Raw genomic sequence first — 21,643 nt, forward strand, 5'->3', positions numbered from 1 at the left:
TCCTGACAAGAGCACTTTTTGTGAGTCTGCACTGCCTCACTTTAATTGACAATTGCGTGGCCGTGCGACGTTACCCCAAAACAAAATTTACATCCTTTATTTCCCACAAACAGCGCTTTCTTTTGGTGGTATTTGATCACCTCTGCAGGGTTTTTTTGTTGCGCTATAAATAAAAAAGAGCGACAATTTTGAAAAAAAAACAATATTTTTTACTTTCTGCTATAAAACCTATCCAATAAAATAAAAAAAAAAAAAATCTAATTCCTTCATCAATTTAGGCCAATATGTATTTTGCTATATATTTTTGGAAGAAAAAAATCCCCAAATAATCCCAATAAGCGGATGTATGGTTGGATATATTTATGGATTTTTTATTTATTTTATTTTTTATTTTTTTTACTAGCAATGGTGGCGAGCAGCAATAAATGTTCGGAGGGCAGTCTGGAAATGGTTAAAGTGGTTATAAACTCTGTACTACCATATGATATAATAAGGCTTACCTGGAGGTACTGTGAATATCTCCTAAACTAGCACAGTTTAGGAGATATTCAGAGTGCATCCAGCCGATGACATTTTTATTATACAGGATTTATATAGCGCCAACAGTTTACGCAGCACTTTACAATATAAAAGGGAGACAATACAGTTACAATACAATAAAATACAAGAGGGTTAAGAGTGCCCTGCTCAGAAGAACTTACCACCTAAAAGACATCATTGGCGCATGCGCTCTGAAGGTCCCGCTTACAGTGCCGGACCTTCAGAGCCCATGCCGTAAACAGCGCAATTGCGCAAGAGTGATGTCATAACAGCAGCTGTGTGCATAAGGCCTTAGAGCTCATGCACACAAGCATAAAAAAAAGTTGCTTTGAGGGACAGTTCACACCACATGCAGTCCTGTGCATTTTTTTTACCGCATCAGAAATTGGAACGTAGGCTATATGGTTTCCAATTGCATAGTTCACACCAGTGCGGTCAATTGCGGTGCATTACAGTCCCAGTAAAAAAAAGTAACACATGCTGCAATTTTTCCTGCACTGAACTATATTGGAACACAGTAAAACGCATCAAAAAATGCACCAGAATGCACATGTCCCCATTGAGGGCCAGTTCACACCACATGCAGTCCAGTGCGGGTTTTTTTTCTGCATCAAAAACGCATGGAAAGTAGGTTATATGCTTTTCAATTGTTCACACCAGTGTCAGTTCCAGAAAAAAAATAGCTTTTTTTTTTTTACCACTACTATTTCTTTATATTTTTACATTTATAAGTGCATCAATTTAGAAATTGGATAAAAGGTTTAGCTCCAGGAAACATTTTTTGAAAGATAAAAAGTGCATTTTATATACAACTATATAGATCAGACCAAAATAAGGAACAAGTGAAGAGGAAAGAGGGACAGAGGGACTTTGTTCCAAATCAGGGACAGTCCCTCAAAATAAGGGACAATTGGGAGCTATGCATGTATGTCTGATCATATATACCCCCTCTGGGGGTAACCGCTGCAACTGAGGAATACGATCTCTAATATATTCTCTTATTAACCACTTCAATACAGGGCACTTATACCCCCTTCCTGCCCAGATCAATTTTCAACTTTCAGTGCTTTCTCACCTTGAATGCCAATTACTCAGTCATGCTTTTGTCACACAAATAGAGCTTTTTTCTTTTGGTGGTATTTAAACACCACTGGGTTTTTTTTTTTTTTTTTGCGATATAAGGGAAAAAAGAGTGAAAATTTTGAAAAAAAAAAACGACTTTTCTTTTAGTTTCTATTATAAAATTTAGCAAATAAGTAGCTTTTGTTTTTAAATTTGGGCCAAAATGTATGCTACTACATATCTTTGGAAAAAATAACCCAAAATAGTGGATATTATTTAGTCTGTGTGAAAGTTATAGGATCTACAAGCTATGGTGCCAATCATTGAAAATGTATCTAATTTCTTGAGGCCCTGAAATGTCAGAACAATACAAATACCCCTCAAATGACCCCTTTTCAAAAAGTATCCAGTCCAAGGTATTCAGTAAGAGGCATGGAGAGTTTTTTGAAGTTGTATTTTTTTCCCATAATTCTTGTGAAAATGAAGAATTTTTTTTTTCTCCAAATTATCATAGTAACAAGTTAATTTCTCACACACGGTATATGCATACTTCCAATTACATCCCGAAACACATTCTGCTACTCCTCCTGAGTATGGTAATACCACATGTGTGAGACTTTTTCACAGCCTGGGCACATAGAGAGGCCCAACATGTAGGGAGAACCATCAGGCGTTCTAGGAGCACAAATTACACATTTAGTTTCCTGGTGACCTATCACACTTTTGAAGGTCCTGTAGCACAGTCCTCCTTGGACTGCGGATTATGAACTGAGGAGGCCTGTAATGGCACACACACAATGCCTTGGATGGTCGCCTGTCTGAGGAGGTCTGTAATAATGCCGCATACAGTGTTACTGTAAACGCTGCACAGTTTTTTTTTAAATCAAATTTATTGTACAAAAACAAATGCAAATACAGTCAGGTGCAGAACCATTGCAGCAATATAATCAGGTACAGTAGTCATTCTAACTACCGTATTATTATTATCCTTATAATACAACTTCTAGGTGTAAACAGTTCTATGAAATCAACTCACTGTACAAATATATTATTATTGATTTCAGTGGTGCTGCATAAATTTACAACATTTACCATTGAACTTAGACTGTGTCTCTTATTTTATGGGAACTATTAGAAAGTACTGAACATGTAACCATACATAGGTAAGAGTAGTAACATATTGGGGAGTCCCTGAATCCCCACTTGTTCAGTATAGTCTGTGTTCTATATACCTATATACCTATATACCCTATATACCCTATGCAATAAAAATAGGTGCGACAGCTTATGTGACGCAGATACTGACACCAGTGGGATGGATGTTAATACATACCTCCCATTGTTCACCATTAACAGGGCCGAGGTCTTTTTCCCACCCCTTCCTACGTGCCAGCTTGGAAGCATCATGTGTAGAGAGAAGCAGTCTAGAGTATATTCTCGAGATCATGCGAGGGTATTCTGTTTTCACTTTGAATGGCATGCCTGAGTTTCAGATACTTAAAAAAACTGTGTTCTGGGTATCGTGAATTAATCTTGCATGTCTGTGAAAGATTTAAATATATTTCCATTGAACAGCTGGGAAATATATTGCACACCCTTTGTTTCCCATGAACGAAAGTCTTTTAGTTTAAGAAGTTATTTATAGTATTTATTCCTCACTGATAGGGATGAGCCGAACACCCCCCGGTTCGGTTCGCACCAGAACTTTCGAACGGACCCCAAATTCGTACGAACTTTGGATCCCCATTGAAGTCTATGGGACTCGAACGTTCTAAATTAAAAGTGCTAATTGTAACGGATAATATGCAAGATACTGTCCTAAAAATGGTTTGGGGACCTGGCTCCTGCCCCAGGGGACATGGGTCAATGCCTAAAATGTTTTTAAAAATGGCCGTTTTGGCGGGAGCACTGATTTTAATGACGATTAAAGTGAAAAAAAAGTGAAATATTCCTTTAAATATGGTGCCTGGGGGGTGTCTGTAGTATGCCTGTGAAGTGCCACGTGTTTCCCGTGTTTAGAACAGTCCCTGCACAAAATGACATTAAACGGAAATAACATCATTTAAAACTGCTTGCGGTTTTAATGTTATATCTGGTTCCTGCAATATGGTTGAAAATCATTGAGAAAAATGGCATCGGTAGCCCTCCCTGCCCATTACCAGCCCCTTTGGGTCTTGTACGCATATTAAGGGGAACCCCGTACCCATATTAAAAAAAGGAAATGCGTGTGGCCCCCAGGCCCTATATACTCAGAACAGCAGTATACAGGCGGTGCAAACAAGACAGGGACTGTGTAGGTTTGTTGTGTTAAGTTGAATCTGTTTGTAATTTTCAACTGGTACGTTTTTAAAGTGTAGCTCCAGTCAAAAAAACTATTTTTAAGCTTTTTGGAAAACATAGGGAAGGGTTATCACCCCTGTATAATTTGTTTTGTCGTCCATCTTTTTTCATCTCACTTGCTGTTGTCTCCTTCCATTTGCAAGTAGGAGATGTTTGTAAGTTGGATGTTTGAAAGTAGGGGCCTGCCCTATATGCTCTGCAGAAATGGCGGAACAAGGTGTTGGTTTTGCCACAACATTGTAAGCCCTCAAAGTGACTCTTGGTGGGCGCTGGAGCGCCCTGCTGTGAACGATTATATCAAGAATTGTAATTACATGCCATTGTTGAACAGTGGTAGAAAAATTGACCTTTGGTGATTGTGGTGCTGGTGCCACAACACTATAAGTCCTCACAGTTACTCTGGGTGGGCACAGGAACGGGCCCTCCTGTGAAATATTATATCAAGAATTGTAATTACATGTCCCTGTTAAACAGGGGCAGAAAAATTGGGCCTTAGGCACTGGTGCTGGTGCCACGACACTGCAACCTCTCCCATATACTCTAGTTTTATTGCAGAAATTAGCCCTGCTGCAAAGCATTGCATCAAAAATTGTAATTAAACGCCCCTGTTAAACAGGGGCATTAAAATTGGGCCTTGGGCACTGGTGCTGGTGCCACGACACTGCAACCTCTCCCATATACTCTAGTTTTATTGCAGGAATTAGCCCTGCTGCAAAGCATTGCATCAAAAATTGTAATTAAACGCCCCTGTTAAACAGGGGCAGAAAAATTGGGCTGATGGCATCACCCAGAACCAGAAATGTTCTTCCAACATATCAGCGGAGGAGGAAGAGGATAGACAATCAACATAACAGCACAGTCACTCAGCATCAGCATAGGCAGTCTTGAAGGGATGTGATATTTAAAAAAAAATTATTCGGTTACATCAGCTTCAGGTGCTTGGTAGCTGTGGGTGATCCAAGACTGATTCATCTTGATGAAGGTCAGTCGATCAACTGATTCGGTGGACAGGCGCACCCTGTGATCGGTAACAAAGCCACCAGCAGCACTGAAGGTGTGTTCCGAAAGAACGCTGGATGCAGGACAGGCCAGTAGCTCAATTGCATACTGTGCAAGCTCTGGCCAGTGATCCATCCTCAAGACCCAGTAAGCCAGAGGATTTTCGGTGGGAAAGGTGTCCAAGTCTGACCTTGCCCCTAGGTATTCCTGCACCATGTAAATCAGACGCTGGCGATGGTTGCTGGAACCGATCATACCTTGGGGCTGCAGACTATAAAATTGTCTGAAAGCATCAGTCAGACGGCCACCTTCTCCACCGCTCCTTCTGACCGATGCCTCAGCAACACGTTGTCCAGGACCAGAAGTTTGTAACCTCCCAGTTTCTGGGAACGCGTTGCACAGACCTTTCTGCAAGGCCTCCCGGAGATGTCTCATCCTCTGCTCCCTCTGCGATGGCAAGATAAGGTCAGCAACCTTACCCTTGTACCGTGGATCAAGGAGAGTGGCCAGACAGTAATGGTCCCTCTTCTTGATCCGAAGAATACGAGGATCCTTCCGCAGGCTTTGCAGGATCAGGGAGGCCATGCAGCGTAGGTTAGCTGAGGCATTCGGTCCGGAATCCTCTGGGTCACTAAGGACAACATGATCCGCAGCTACCTCCTCCCAGCCACGTACAAGTCCACGGGTTTCTTGGGACTGTAAATCATCCCTACAAGACTGCTGCTGCTGCTGCTGATGCTGAGGGCCAGCCTCCACCTCCATGCTGACACAATCATCCTCCTCCTCCTCTTCCTCCTCCTCATCCTCTTCCTGTGTGATGGGTGGCACAGCAGGAACACTGTCTGGATAAAGGGGGCCTTGAGAGGCAAGGAAGTCCTCCTCTTCCTGCCTCTGTTCTGCCTCAAGTGCCCTGTCCATTATTCCACGCAGCGTATGCTCCAAGAGGTGGACAAGAGGTACAGTGTCACTGATGCATGCACTGTCACTGCTCACCATCCTTGTGGCCTCCTCAAACCGTGACAGGACAGTGCATGCATCCCTGATCATGCCCCACTGGCGTGGTGAGAAAAAACCGAGCTCCTCTGACCCTGCCCTGGTGCCGTAGTCACACAGGTACTCACTGATGGCCCTCTGCTGCGTGTGCAGCCGCTGCAGCATGGCCAACGTTGAGTTCCACCTGGTGGGCATGTCACATATAAGGCGGTTCTTGGGCAGGTTCAACTCCTTTTGGCGCTCAGCCAGCCGAGCACAGGCATTAAATGATCGGCGGAAATGCACACAGACTTTCCTGGCCTGCTTCAGGACATCCTGTAAGCCCGGGTACCTGCCCAAGAACCGCTGCACCACCAGGTTAAGGACGTGAGCTACACAGGACACATGGGTCAGTTGTCCCTGCCGGAGGGCGGAGAGGAGGTTGGTGCCATTGTCGCAAACCACCATTCCTGGCTTAAGCTGGCGTGGCGTCAACCACCTCTCGGCCTGCCCCTGCAGAGCTGACAAAACATCCGCCCCAGTGTGGCTCCTGTCCCCCAAACAAACCAGCGCAAGCACAGCATGGCATCGTTTTGCCTGCGTACTTGCGTAGCCCCTGGAACGCCTACGGAGCACCGCTGGTTCTGAGGACAGAGCACTGGAAGAGCCCATGGAGGAAGAAGAAGAGGAGGGGGTGGAGGAGAGAGGTGTGTCACAACCGATAGTAGCATTTTGGAGGCGTGGTGGCGTAACAACCTCCAACACTACTGCACCTTGTCCTGCATCCTTCCCAGCTGCCAGAAGAGTGACCCAATGGGCCATGAAAGACAGGTAACGTCCCTGTCCATGCCTGCTGGACCATGAGTCAGCGGTAATATGCACCTTACCACTGACCGCCCTGTCCAGCGAGGCAAGGACATTGCCTTCAACATGCCGGTAGAGAGCCGGAATCGGAAAGTGGCGTTTGGGGACCTGCCACTGAGTAACCGCACATTGTACAAACTCACGGAAGGGGGCCGAGTCTACCAACTGAAAAGGCAGCAGTTGAAGTGCTAGCAATTTAGCCAAGCTAGCATTCAACTGCTGGGCATGTGGATGGCTGGGAGGGAACTTCTTTCGCCGGTCCAGCAGCGGGGCAGGGACATTTGCCTGCTATAATCGGACGTGGGTGTACTGCTAGCAGAGTGCCCGGAAGCACTTGGCTGTGACACACCTAATTCTACACCTTCATTCCTCTCAGAAAGGTTTCAGAGAGGACTGAAGGTCTAGTGGGGTTGGAGATGCCAGCTGATGAGGAGCAAGGAGAGGTCCGCTTTGTTCTTTGGTGTGGGTCTTTGAGGTACGCTTGCCAACGAGCTACATGGCAGGTCAACATATGTCTGGTCAAGCATGTGGTGCCCAAGCAGCTGATGTTTTGGCCACGCGAGACACGCTTGAGACATATGTTGCAAATAGCAGCGGTGCGATCTGATGCGCTCGTCTCAAAAAGGCCCACACCAAAGAACTTTTAGAATAACGCGCAGAGGCAGCGCCCTGCACAGGCGGAGCTCTGCGTTGTGATTCAGTCGGTGTGCTGCCCCTAAGCTGGCCCCCGGAGGGCATCCTGCCTAGTTGGACATGTGCCTCCTCCTCCTCCTCTCTCCTACCAGGCACCCACGTGGAGTCAGTGCCCTCATCATCCCCTCCCTCTTCATCGCTGTAGCAAACCTGGCAGTATGCTGCAGCTTGTGGAACATGACTGCCAGATTGCTGTCCTTCTTGAGCATCCCCTCTCTCTGCATTCACGCTACTGCCTTCCTCTAGCTGAGTGTCATCATCAGAGCCTACAAAACACTGGGAATCCTCCTGGAGCATGTACCCAACACTGTGCTCAAAGAGTTCAGGAGACTCCTCAGGAGGACGTGGTGGGTCTAGGGAAGGAGTCACTGATGATGACATTGAGACAAGGGAAGACGATGCGTTGGCAGCTGCTTTGCTAGTACCCTGAGACTGGGTGAGCGAGGATGAGGAGGATGAAGAGGGCTTGGTCATCCACTCTACCAAGTCGTTGGCATGTTGCGGCTCAACATGTCCAGCTGCCGAAAAGAAGGACAAGCGTGTCCCATGGCCACGTGCTGATGATAATGCACCGCGTCCACGACCAGCACTGTTGTCTCTAGACACAGAGCCTGCTTGCCCTCTTTTATCGGCTCGCGCCTGTCTGCCTCTCCTTGCTGGCCTTCCAGACATGGTAATGGCCTGAAGGGAGTTGGGTAAAACAGCAGTTGGGTAGTGTATATTGTGCTGGAGGCACACAACACCCACTAACTCCTGCAGATGCCTTTATTATAGAACACCAGCAATAAAGGGTAGATAAAGGGGTATACTGTACTGGAGGCACACAACACCCACTAAGCCCTGCAGATGGCTCTATTAGAGAACAGCAATAAAGGGTAGATACAGGTGTATATTGTGCTGGAGGCACAAAACACCCACTAACTCCTGCAGATGCCTTTATTATAGAACACCAGCAATAAAGGGTAAATACAGATGTATACTGTGCTGTGCTGGAGGCACACACAACTTCCAATAACTCCTGCAGATGGCAGATGGCTCAAATAGAGAAGAGCTATGTAGGTGGATATAGCGGTGTGTACTGGGTACAGAGCACGCAGACAGCACGCACAAGCTCCTAACACTGACTGCAAGCTCTATTATAAAAGATAGATATATCGCTAGCTATATAGGTGAATATAGCGGTGTATACTGCGGTCAGGGCACGCAGACAACATCCACTACAGAAGAGCAAGATCGAAAAATCGGCCGATAACGATCGGTGTATACTGTGTTGAAGGTACACAGAACACCCACTAACTGCTTCAGACGCCAACACACTACACAAGTCCGCCGCGCTGGCGGCCTTATATAGTGTGGGGCGTGTACTACACAGCCTGAGCTATGATTGGCCACAGGCATCCTGCCTGTGGCCAATCATGGCTCTCCTCGCTGCCGGCGCTGTGATTGGCCAAGCATGCGGGGTCACAGTGCATGCTTGGCCAATCATGAGCCAGCAATGCACTGCGCCATCGCAGTGCATTGTGGGCCGTGAGCGCCACACGAATTTGGCGCGAACGGCCCATAATGTTCGGAATTCGCCGAACGGGCGAACAGCCGATGTTCGAGTCGAACGTATGTTCGACTAGAACACGAAGCTCATCCCTACTCACTGACATCGAAACCCCCCCGGTTACCCATATGTTGGAGCTGGGCATGCTGAACAGCCAAGCCCCCTTGATCTTTAGTTAGCTGTAGAGTATGTAATCTGATCCATGCTGACTTGTTACCCCATATTAAATCTCTGAATTGGGCATCTATTTGGGTAAACCATTTGTGTGGTATCCATATAGGGGCATTATGGAATATATATAACAGTTGTGGGGCCCACACAATTTTAATGAAATTTGCCCTGCTTGTGACTGAGAGAGGTAATTTTGTCCATGCAGCACACTTCATTAAAAATTTACGGAGTAGGGGTACTAAGTTCAGTGCAATATACTGGTTTGGGTTCGGAGTTACCTGTATACTGAGGTAGCAGAACTCAGTATAATAATGTCCCCTACATAGTCAGGCAAAGGCTGTGGCAGGGGATCCAATGGCATAAGCACTGATTTATTCCAGTTAATACTGAATCCTGCTCGCCAAAGTCAGCAATTAAACGTATTACATTCTTCAGGGAGCTGTCGGTATCTCCTAAATAAATCAATGTGTCATCTGCGTATAGAGAAATTACATCATGGTTAAGGCCTCGACAGAAAACTATAATGTTTTGTGATGCTCTGACATGTATGGCTAGAGGTTCAAGAGCTAGGGTGAACAACAGGGGTGACAGAGGACACACCTGTCACATGCCCCTGAAAAGTCTAAAGGGTTCCGATATATCTCCACTGATACGCATTCTTGTCGTTTGATTATTATATAAAAACTGGACCCATTTCAGAAAATAGGGGCCTACCCCAAATTCTTTCATTTTTTCCCAATGATGGGGCCATTCAACGCTGTCAAATGCTTTGGCCACTTCTAAAGAGAAGATGGCCCTATTACCCGGGTTGTCTATAGGCAGTTGTAGATTGAGAAATAGTCTGCATAAGTTTTGAGATGTAGATCTAAAAGTACTAAAAAAAAAGTATCGGTACTTGTACTCATTGTAAAAAAAAAAAATGGTATTGGTGCATCCCTACTTGTAGGCTATTACTTTTCTGCCCTGTTCAGTGGCTGTTTCTTCTATCCAGCCTACTGTTCACAAAAATCACACAAGAACAGAGAGAACCATACATGGATGAGTTTTTCCACTTCCCCTAAGCTCAGCACTACTGCCAGGGACACTTTAATCAGTGGGATCCCATTATCACAATCGTGCCTGGCCTGTATCTGACTTCTGTGGGTATTGTGAAATCTGCTGCCTGGAGCAGGAATGTTGCCTTCTCCTCTGGAATGCTGCAATTTATTAACCTTCTGTACATGTTCTATTTAATCCTTAACAAGTTACACTCAAGGGTTTCTGTAACAAAGAGAATATTATTCAAATGTATATTTTCCACTTTATATCTTTTCACATTTCTCTACTACATGGATGCAGGATCTACATTTTTTGTCCTTTTCACTTATTTAATGTGCTTCTATGGTAATCATAAAACCGCAGCTTCTAGGGCTTTGTGCATTTTGTTTTTAACAGACAAACTTCATCTGGATTATTTTTCTGTGCTGGACATACAGTATTATAGCTGAAAAGGTGACAGAGGCTTGGAGAACATATCTGAAGACCGATGAAAAAGTCTCCTCTAATGTGCTCTTTCAGAAGCGGCAGCAGCTGTAAAATTCTACATCCAATACTCTCTGTATCTGAGGAACATACTGACACTCTTGAGGTTAACCTGGCCATATATCATTTTAGTTCTAGGTTTCCTGTTTTTTATTGTAATCAGTGGTGGCATAGTGATAGGCGAAAGAAGCAATCATGACGCCTGTTTGAATTTCTCCCAGCTCTTTTCTTTTTTGTCTTTTACATAATGGCTTTCTCAAGCCTGTTTGGAAACAGCCTTTTCTATACACATTAGTAGTTTGCTTGTCCCTGTTTTTAATATGGAAGTTCACTTATGTTCACAAATACTTAATTGCTGATAATCAACATTAAACTTTTTACGTTTGGAAAAAAGTATTTCAGAGACATGAATCAGTCAGATATTTGTTGGTTCCTAGATATCTTTTTGCAGCTTGGAGCTTTGTAGATGCTTTAAAGAGGAAGTAAACCCTGATGGGTTTACTTCCTCTTTTTTCCCCTGCAAAGGTAAAGCATAATGGACTACTATGCATCGCATAGTAGCTCATTCTGTGTCACTTACCTGACACAGGAGCCAGCGAAGTCGCCGCTGATCCCTGTAGTCCGCCGCATCCATCTTGCTGGTGGCGTCTCGCAGCTCCGACCAATGACAGCGGCGAAGCCGCGATGACGTCACTCCCGCGCATTCGCACAGGAGTCGCGTCTCGCAGCTCCTCCGCTGCCATTCGGCGAAGCCGCGATGACGTCACTCCCGCGCATGCGCGCGGGAGTCGACAAATTAGGCAAATCCATTCTTGGACTTGCCGCATTTAGTGCGCCTGCGCGCCGCTGTCTACGGCGCATGCGCCGTAGACAGCGGTGCCCATTTTCGGGCAAATATCTCCTAAACCATATAGGTTTAGGAGATATTGCTTGGACCTACAGGTAAGCCTTAATCTAGGCTTACCTGTAGGTCAAAGTGGTTTGAAGGGGTTTACTTCCTCTTTAACATCCAAGTCCATACTGTGGCTCTCGATGTTCTTTGGGTGTATATTAGGTACTACTATTCCTCAGAAGCTAATGGAGTTCCGTTATTTTATTCTGTCATACCTAATCTTTAAAGTAAATCACCAATTCCATCTGCGGGCAAGCTACTTCTAGAGTTGTTACTCAAAGGCCCCTTTCACACGGACAATCCGTTCAGGTCCGCCTGTCAGTTTTTTAGGCGGACCTGAACGGACACTCCATAGAGGTCTATGGAGGGATGGATGTCAACGGTGACATGTCCGCTGACATCTGACCCTCTCCGATCCAAAAAAATGTGACGGGGGGAAAAACCTATTTTTTCATCCATCTGCGGATCGGATCGGGTGACGATGGACTCTACTGTCCGTCGTCATCCGAACCCCCATATAGTGTGCAGAGACAGACCTGTCATCTTCCTGCTCAGCGGGGATCAACCTGCTGAGCAGAGCGGGCTCTGTATACCGACATGTCCATGTGAAGGAGCTCTAAGTTCCTGTCAATGTATTTACATTCCACTTGTTTTTGAATAAAACTTTTAATTGGCCTGATAGTGAAGACACTCAAAGATTCATGTGGTGAATGCTGTCTGGTAAACCACATTGAACTGCATTATCTCACACAGCTTTTGATTGCAGTTATTAATACTTGTTCTGATTAAGGATTTAAAAAGAGCTAGAATTGATTTATACTTAAAAATAAATAAATAAATAAATAATAATAATAATAGAGATAGTGAACCTCAATAAAAAAGATTGCCTCCACCTGATTGAGACATTTCAGCCATGCCAGTTTAGAGGTGCAATAAAATAAAAAAAAAATAGAAACCCAGGTGGGTTTGTTCTTCAAAAAAAATTCAGGCACTGAGCTCTGGCAACTGGCCTGACAGAGGGGCACTAGTGTGGGCATCCAGGACATCTGCCGCCTGGGGTCCCACATGCAGGACCGCCTTTCTGTGGCAGCCAAAACCTCTCTCCCCACTAACAGACACATACTGCTCACTGAGGATCCCCCTTCTCAGCTCCAAAGCTCTCATGTACACAGCTAGGAGGAGTAGGAGGCACGGGGGAAGGACATGGGTGCACTGCAAAAGCCGTGCTGCTGTTCTGAGGTCTGTGCATTGTTTACAGTGGAGGGGGGCACAGTAACTGGGAAGGAGGGGGGCAGGTAACACAGATGCACACATGGTGGAATGATGGGAGTGGGGTAGACGATATGTGCGGGGGGGTGTTTTGGGAGGGAAATCCAACCCCCCTCCCCACTAGCACAAGTTCTCTCCACTCCCAAAACACCCCCAGCACATATCCCCTTACCTCTCCTCCCCCCAAATCAAAGGATGCCACGTCCTTCTCGGTCCTCCTCCCACAGCATCCATCTGTCCTCCTCCCACGGCGTCCCCCTGTCCCCCCACGAAGATGGCAGATGCGGGTCTTAAACCGAAAGGGTGTGTGGCCTTGATAGGAAGGGGTGGGTCATATTTAAATGGTGGGGGGGGGGTGAGTTTAGTCAGGCCTAGGGCAGCAAAAAATCTAAAATCACTTTTGACATAAAGGGATAGTTTTTGGTTAAAAGAAGCAAAAAACACTGCGCTATCGAAACAAAAAGAAAAAATGAAAAATCAGCTAACACACTAAATTGGATCGTTTTAGTTAAAATAATGCATATGTAAAAAGTGTAGCGCTAAAAAACTATTTCAGTGTATGAATGTGCTAAAAGTGACTAAATCTCTTACCTATTCAAATTTTGAAAAACACTAAACACGTGAAGCGATACCTAATACAAAGTCGCTGTAAATAAATATATATAAACAGAAACAAGTCCTTTTCTAAAAAATCAAAAGTGTGCTCGCCCCTGGTGTAGACATGGAGAGATGGAAATATTCATTCAGTCCATAGAATGCTTGTTCAAAAACACCCTGGTGCTGACACCGCCACACACAGAAGAAGGATGTAAGCTTACCAACTCCAAATGACCCCGGCGAGCATACGCTCCAAGGGTCAAATACGCTTTTCTGTCATACAGGTGAGAGATCCTCTGGTCATAGAAGATGGACACTCAATGAAGAAGGTCACTCCACACTTGTTCAGACCGAGTTGGACACGGAACCAGTATATACAGAAAAGGTCACACTCCCCTCAAGGAACCATGCAGAATGGAAAAATTGGGCCAAATAGCGTAATTCCGTAAAATAAACAAATTTATTAAAAATTAAATCACACTTACATTTATGCAGTGAATTAAACGCTTATCAAATAAAAAGGCAGCAGTAGAGTCTCCGGGAGATATTTATTTACAGCGACTTTGTATTAGGTATCTCTTCACGTGTTTAGTGTTTTTCAATATTTGAATGGGTAAGAGATTTAGTCACTTTTAGCACATTCATACACTGAAATTGTTTTTTAGCGCTACACTTTCTACATATGCATAGTTTTTGGTTGCTATAGACAATCTCCAAGTTCCAGGCAGAAAAAAACAGTATTTATAATATAAAAGTGCATGCAGGGCACTGGACAGACCACTAGGGACAAAGGGGTTGTGTATTTTTTTTTATACAGTACTGTAATCTGTAAGATTACAGTTCTGTATGTATATTGTGTGTTTTTACTTTTTTGAATTTGGCGCCGATCTCTGCTCCCGTGCGTCGTAACGTCGCCGGGAACAGAGCTCAGCGGCACTCGGGCACTGTGTGAATCGAGTGGAGGACAGCTCGCTCACACAGCGTGGAGGACATCATTGGATCCAGGGGACAAGGTAAGTAACCTCTCCCTGTATCCTCCCTGTATCCAGTGATGCGATCCCGAGTCTGGCTTGGGGTTACGGCTTGTAGTACTGAAATCCCAGCCCGAGCCAGACTCAGGATCATCGCTAGGGAGGTTAATATCCATGCCAGACCTGAAGGGCCTGGTATGGATTTTTAGGGGGACCCCCATGCCATTTTTTTTGGCACAGGGTTCCCCTTAATATCCATACCAGACCTGAAGGGCCTGGTATGGAATTTCGGGGGACCCCCCACACATTTTTTTTTTCTTTATTTTTGTTTTCTTAATGCTAACATGACCTGTGTGCAAATAGCCTTAAAAAAACTCCATAGAAGTGAACCAGCACAAAAAAATAAGTCAAATTAAGAGGTGCGCCTGTTCCACTTATGCAAATGAACCTGCGTGACTTGACATTTACTAAGATTTTGCCGGCGCAGTGAACCAGAGCACCTGAAAGGGCGCAAATGCCGTTTGCGCATGCGCAGTGCATAAAATGATCTCACGCAGTTCCAGTGTATTTGCAGGCACAGCAGGCTTGCTCAGAGAAAGTTTATATTCCATCCTATTTTGGCCATATTTGTTACTTGGACAGTCATATCTATACTTCCTCACATCACCCCCATAATATTCGCACTTTCAGCTTCTTGTAATTCTGAGTTGAAGATGCCGTGCGCCAGCTCTATAGCGGCGCACAGATCGTGGCCGCCAATGCGCCGGCAACATGATAGTAAATGGGGAATTGTGCTGTGTTACAGGCGCAAATGCTTTGTGAACACAAAAACGGCCGTTGCGCGTCGGCGTGCGCCGCTACTCATGGCGCAAATGCTTTGTAAATCAGCCCCATAGTGTATTGATTTAGGAGCTACAAGTCACATGACAAATGACAGAGCTTTCTTTATTCACCTTAACTAGAGTAAAAAAGAAAAAAAATCATCAAGCTAATGGGCAATGGTATCCAAAGGAGTAAGAGACAGTTTTATTTTTATTTTTTTTCAGAATAAGTTTATTTAAAGGTAACAAGTACAGCATGCATAACATCACATATTTGCATACATTCTTGGTAAGGAAAAACATGAACGTTTTGTAACAATACATGTCACAGAAGCATATTCCTTAAGGCATAACCGTTTTTCAAAGATATTTAACAACAAACTGAGCCTTAAACATATACTCGATTGACCTAAGTGTAAATGGGCTATTGGCCCTTCAGAAGTGGGACCCAGAGAGTCCACGCGTATTTCTCAATTGTCTTATTTGGTATAATACACTCTGGTGGAAAGGAAATAGTATGCCCGTGCCTACCTGTTGACTGTATGATAGGTCTGATACGGGGATGCGGTCTCGGACCACAAGCATCCCTGATCGAGGATTATCTGTGAGGCGTAGGCTCACAGACAGTTTGGGGTTCGGAGGATAAAGGGTTGGGCGGGGGAATGTGTGAGGGGGAGAGTGGAGATGGGAGAAAGGCTATCATGTTTCTAGGGTTCATAGCATTCCTGGATCTAACAATGCATTATATAAAGGGTAAAGGAGTTTACACGACTGCCTGGGGTTGGGGGTAGACATTGCATCCTATATTGGGTGGTGAAAGAGGTAGGGTCAATTCATTTGAAAGTAAGCACTTATATTCATCTGATAATTGAAAGTGATGCCAACAAGACCAGACGTTCCTGTATTTCTTGGGTGTATCTTTGGATTGATGAATTAGTTCCTCCAATTCTGCCGTTTTAGATATACGTCTGAACCAGTCTGCAATTGTGGGTGGTTTAGAAGATTTCCAGAGAGTGGGGATGCATAATTTTGCCACGTTTATTAAGTGTAGCGCAAGGGAGTGGTGATTATGTTTAAAAGGAATAGTGGAGAAGCATTTGAGCAGGTGAGAATTCTATGTTGTAGGTGGTAACCTTGGAGGTAATGCGTTGGACTTCCTTCCAAAACGGCTGGAGCAGTGGGCAGGACCACCAAATATGCAGCATAGAGCCCTCACCATCAGAGCATCTCCAACATTTGGGGGAAATGTTGGGAAAAAGTTTGTGTAGCTTGGTCGGGGTTCTATACCATTTCGAGAAAATTTTGAAGCCATTTTCCTGTGCTGTCACGTTGGTTGATCCCTTGTGAATGAGTGTATAGATATTTTCCCATTCTTCTGGGGACAAGTCAATGGATAAATCCCTTTCCCAGCTTTGGTTTGCCGTATTGGATTTAGAGTCATGGTCAGAAAATAGCATGGCGTAGATATCTGAGATCATATGCCTTTGTGGTTCTGCTTTCGTGCATAGTGTCTCGAATGGCGTGAGCTGTCTGGCGTGGTCATTGCGCTTGTGGGGGTCATTGAGGAAGTGTCGAATTTGGAGGTATGTCCATTGCGGGCAGGGTTGGTCAGGCGTCAATTAAGGTATTTCGGGGCGTGTTAGAAAGGAGCCCCCAGAGAAGAAGTGTCTCACCTGAACGTCGTTATGGGGCCAAAAGTCTGCCAAAAATTTATCTGAATGGCCGACTGGGAAGTCTGGGTTGTGTCGGAGGGGCGTTAGAGGACCCTGTATGGAAGAAATGCAATGCGATCGGCATAGTTTCTGGAATATTTGTAAAGTGCTTCCAATTAGTGGGTGTTGCTTGCAGGTTTGGGGTGTATTGTTCGGGGTAAGCCAAGGTAGTTGGCAGATTGGGGTCGGGGGAAAATAAATTTTCAATTTGTGCCCAGGCTTTCGAATGAAAGTGTATGCTCCAGTCTACAATTCTTGTTAATTGGGAAGCCCAGTGATATCTAGTTATGTCTGGAAGACCTATACCCCCTTTTAGCTTGGGCATCGACAGTCTCGCATAGCTAAGTCTAGGGCGATCTTTGCCCCATATGAATTCACTACATGCCTTCCTATATGAGTTGAAGAAGGCCTGGGGTAATCTTATGGGCACCGTTTGTAGGACGTATAGTATCCTCGGAAGGATATTCATTTTGAGTATTGCTGCCCTCCCAAACCATGAAAAGATTCCGGTCGACCAAGTCTTTAGGTCTTTCTGAATACGTTGAAGTATGGGCATATAATTTTTAGTGTATAGGTTAGATAAATGGGAGGGGAGATTGATACCTAGGTGTCAGGAATCCGCCCGTTCCGTGCGATCGGCTCTCCGTGCGCGCACACGCGCTCGTACCGCGGGTCGTCGTGGGCACGAGCGTCTTCCGACGCGCGCGGGTGCACGTCGTTCGTATGTGCGCGCGGTACACGCACGCACGGGCGAGCGTTAGCACGATTGGCGCCAGTGGCCCTTTTTAAAGGCACAGCTGCAGGGGTTCTGTGCTGTCTCGTCTGCAGCTTGTACCCGAGTTATCTGCTATTCTGTTTAACCTTATCTGATACCTGACCCGGCTCCGTCTGACCTTGCTGATCTCCCCTGCTCTGACCCCGGCTTGTTTGACCCTTCTTGGACTGATTCTTGTTGCCGAACCTCTGCTTGTACCCGATTCCTCTGCTGGCTCCTGCTCGTGTCTGCTACTTTCTCATCCTGAGATCCAGCCATCCTGATCCCACAGTCCGTGGTCTTCTCCCAGCTGCCTTCTTGCTACAGAGAGCTCCGCTCCAAGAGGATCCTCATCTACCTGGCATCTGCTGCTGCACCTGGCTGGACTCTCCTACCCCGCTGTGCTCCGGTCTCCCTGTTCCCATTCCAGTGAGACCAGAACCAGAGCCGTAAGAGAGGTCCCCTTCCACTAAGTCAGACTCTCCACCTGAAGATCCTAACAGTACGAGACAGCCATGTCTGAGTCTGCGGAAGGGGCCTCTGCTTTGAAGGAGATCTGCTCCCACCTTGCGGCCCTCACCCAGGCCGTGAAGTCTCTGCAGGATGGCTACACCAGGTTGGAGGAGCCTGTCCAGCATCTCTCTACCCCGGGTTCACCAGACGCCACACCTCAGCCTCCTCCTGTCCAGCCAGCCGCCCATTCGGCAATAGTGATGCATCCACCTGAGCCTAGGGTTCCCATTCCGGAAAGGTTTTCGGGGGACCGCTCCAAGTTCCGGGCTTTTCGCAATGCCTGCCAGCTATACTTTGCCCTCCAACCCAGGACTTTCTCTCTGGAGGCAACTAAGGTGGGGTTTGTTGTCTCTCTCATGCAAGAGGAACCTCAATCCTGGGCCCACCACCTTCTGGAGAATGACAGTCCCCTTATCCAGACCCTCTCCACCTTCTTCGAAGGGATGGCATAGCTCTACGACGACCCGCAGCGGGCTGCCACCGCCGAATACGCATTAACTGCGCTCCAGCAGGGCCGTAGGACGGCCGAGGACTATGTCTCGGACTTTAGACGCTGGAGCGCAGATACTCAGTGGAACGAGTCGGCCCTAAGACACCAATTTCGGATGGGTCTGTCTGAGGCCCTCAAGGACGAGTTGGCCCGTGTTGGAACCCCTGACGCCTTAGAGGACTTAATTGTTCTGGCCATTCAAATCGACCGAAGGCTTCGCGAGCGCAGGGCCGAACGCTCTTCCCAACTTTTGAGACCTGCCTGGATGACCGCCAGAACCCCGTCTTCCACGCCTTTCTTCTCTCCTCCCCCCCAAAGGGGGTCTGCCAGCGTTTCTTCAGCTCCTGAGGAACCTATGCAGCTTGGATTACTCCGACCTACCCTGTCTCCGGAGGAGCGAGCCCGCCGCCGACAGATGAACTTGTGTCTATACTGTGGCGGCTCCGGACATTATGTGGCCAACTGTCCCGTTAAGTCACGTAAGTGCCTCTCTTCCGTGTCTCGCAGTTCCTTAAACCTGCCTTCCAACTCTCTCCATGTTGCCCTTCTGCTCTCGTTTCAGCTTCCGGAAAGAACGATCCACGTCAACGCCATCCTTGACTCCGGAGCCTGCGGTTGCTTCATTGACGCTGCTTTCACCAACCAACATTCCATCCCACTCCAGAAAAAGTCTCATGGACTTTCTATCTTTTTGGCCGATGGTTCCCAGATTAAGTCCGGTCGAGTCACCCAGGAGACCCTTCCACTACCCACCTCCACCTCCTGCCGACATACGGAACTGTTAATTCTTGATGTCATTTCATCCCCACTCTTTCCTGTGATTCTGGGCATCCCATGGCTGCAGGCCCACAATCCCTCCATTGACTGGACCTCTGGGGAGGTGAGGTTCCTCTCCCCTTACTGCCAGGACCACAGCCTTCCTGGGCCTTCTGTACAATCCGGAACACTTCTCTGCCTAGACCCAGACCTGGACTTATGTCAATCAGTCCCCGAGCCTTACCATGAGTTTCTGGATGTTTTCAGTAAACGGGGGGCTGATTCCCTACCCCCGCATCGCCCCTACGACTGTCCCATTGAGCTCCTTCCTGGGGCAGAGATCCCGTTTGGACGTGTCTACCCTCTATCCGAGAAGGAACAAGAGGCTCTGAAGGCATACATCTCCGAGAACCTCAAGAAGGGGTTCATCCGTCACTCCACGTCTCCTGCCGGGGCTGGAATATTTTTCGTCACTAAAAAAGACCAGACCCTTCGACCTTGTGTGGACTATCGGGAGCTGAACAGAGTCACAATTAAAAACCGCTATCCCCTACTCCTGATTCCAGAACTCTTCCAAAGACTGAGGTCAGCTACTATTTTTACTAAGTTAGATTTGAGAGGAGAGTACAACTTGGTCCGCATACGAGCAGGTGACGAGTGGAAAACTGCGTTCCGGACTCGCTTTGGGCACTACGAGTACCTGGTGATGCCTTTCGGGTTGTGTAACGCCCCAGCCACCTTCCAGCACTTAATTAATGATGTCTTCCGGGACTTCCTGGACATCTTCGTCATCGTATACCTCGATGACATCCTGATCTTCTCCAGGTCCCTGGAACAGCACCGGGGACACGTCGGCAGAGTACTGCTTCGGCTCCGGCAACATGGACTCTACGCCAAAGCTGAGAAATGTAAATTCGAGCAACAGGAGATCCAATTCCTCGGCCTTGAAATCTCTCCAGCAGGCATCAGGATGGACCCGAAAAAGGTCGCCGCTGTCCTTGAATGGCCAGCCCCCACTGACAAAAAAGGCATTCAACGCTTTGTGGGCTTCGCTAACTTTTATAGAAAATTCATTAAAGGATTCTCTGCCATTATCTCCCCCATTACCCTGCTCACCAAGCAAAATACGCGCTTCCTTTGGGGTCCTGAAGCCCAGGCCGCCTTCAGGAGACTCAAGGACTTGTTCACCTCTGCTCCTATCCTCAGTCACCCGGATCCATCTAGACCTTACATTCTGGAGGTAGATGCCTCTGAGGTAGCAGTAGGGGCGGTGGTCTCCCAGCGCTTAGGTAAAGATGACCTGATGCACCCCGTGGGGTTCTTTTCCCGAAAACTCTCTCCGGCGGAGAGGAATTATGATGTAGGCGACCGGGAATTACTTGCCATTAAGTCGGCTTTGGAGAAGTGGAGATACTTACTCGAGGGGGCGGCACACCCCGTGCTGATCTACACGGACCACAAGAACCTCGAGTACCTCCGTACCGCTAAACGCCTAAAACCTCGGCAGGCTCGCTGGGCCCTCTTTTTCTCCCGGTTCTGTTTCCACATAACCTATCGCCCTGGATCAAGAAACGTTAAGCCAGATGCACTCTCCCGTATGTTTGACAGCCCCAAGGACACCGCACCCCCGGATACCATCCTCCCTGCTAACACCTTTCTCCTCATCCAACCAGACCTAGTGTCTCTGCTAAAGAGTGCTTCCTCCACTTCTTCCAGTCCCCCGGGAATCTCACTTGCATCCAGAGAAGGCCTGCTTTGGAAGGACAACCTGATCTTCGTCCCTGAAGATGTGAGAGTTAAGGTCTTGGGTCTCCTCCATGACCATCCGCTCGCGGGGCACTTTGGTGTCCACAAGACCTTGGAACTGGTACAGCGCTCCTTCTGGTGGCCAGGCATGAGGGAGTTCTGCAAGCAGTATGTAAATTCTTGCCCCGTATGTAGTCAGAATAAGGTCCCCAGAAATCGGGCTTGGGGGCTGCTTAAACCTCTTCCAGCACCCGACCGCCCTTGGCGGATGATTACTATGGATTTTATTGTGGAACTTCCCCCTTCTGAGAACTGCACTGCCATCTTTGTAGTTTGTGACCGTCTGTCTAAGATGGCCCACTTCCTACCCTTAAAGGGAACCCCTTCCGCGACCGAGACTGCCCATATTTT

General features: G+C 46.8%; 1 pseudogene; it reads left to right on the forward strand.

Annotated features, from left to right (window-relative positions):
- The first annotated feature begins 405 nt into the window (after positions 1 to 405).
- LOC143984163 (dol-P-Glc:Glc(2)Man(9)GlcNAc(2)-PP-Dol alpha-1,2-glucosyltransferase pseudogene) lies at positions 406 to 11,943 on the forward strand (annotated as a pseudogene).
- Positions 11,944 to 21,643: the final 9,700 nt, after the last annotated feature.

The sequence above is a fragment of the Lithobates pipiens genome, unplaced genomic scaffold (assembly GCF_037356315.1).
Source record: "Lithobates pipiens isolate NorthernLeopardFrog02 unplaced genomic scaffold, aLitPip1_a1.2 Scaffold_16, whole genome shotgun sequence".
NCBI classification, from domain to species: Eukaryota; Metazoa; Chordata; class Amphibia; order Anura; family Ranidae; genus Lithobates; species Lithobates pipiens.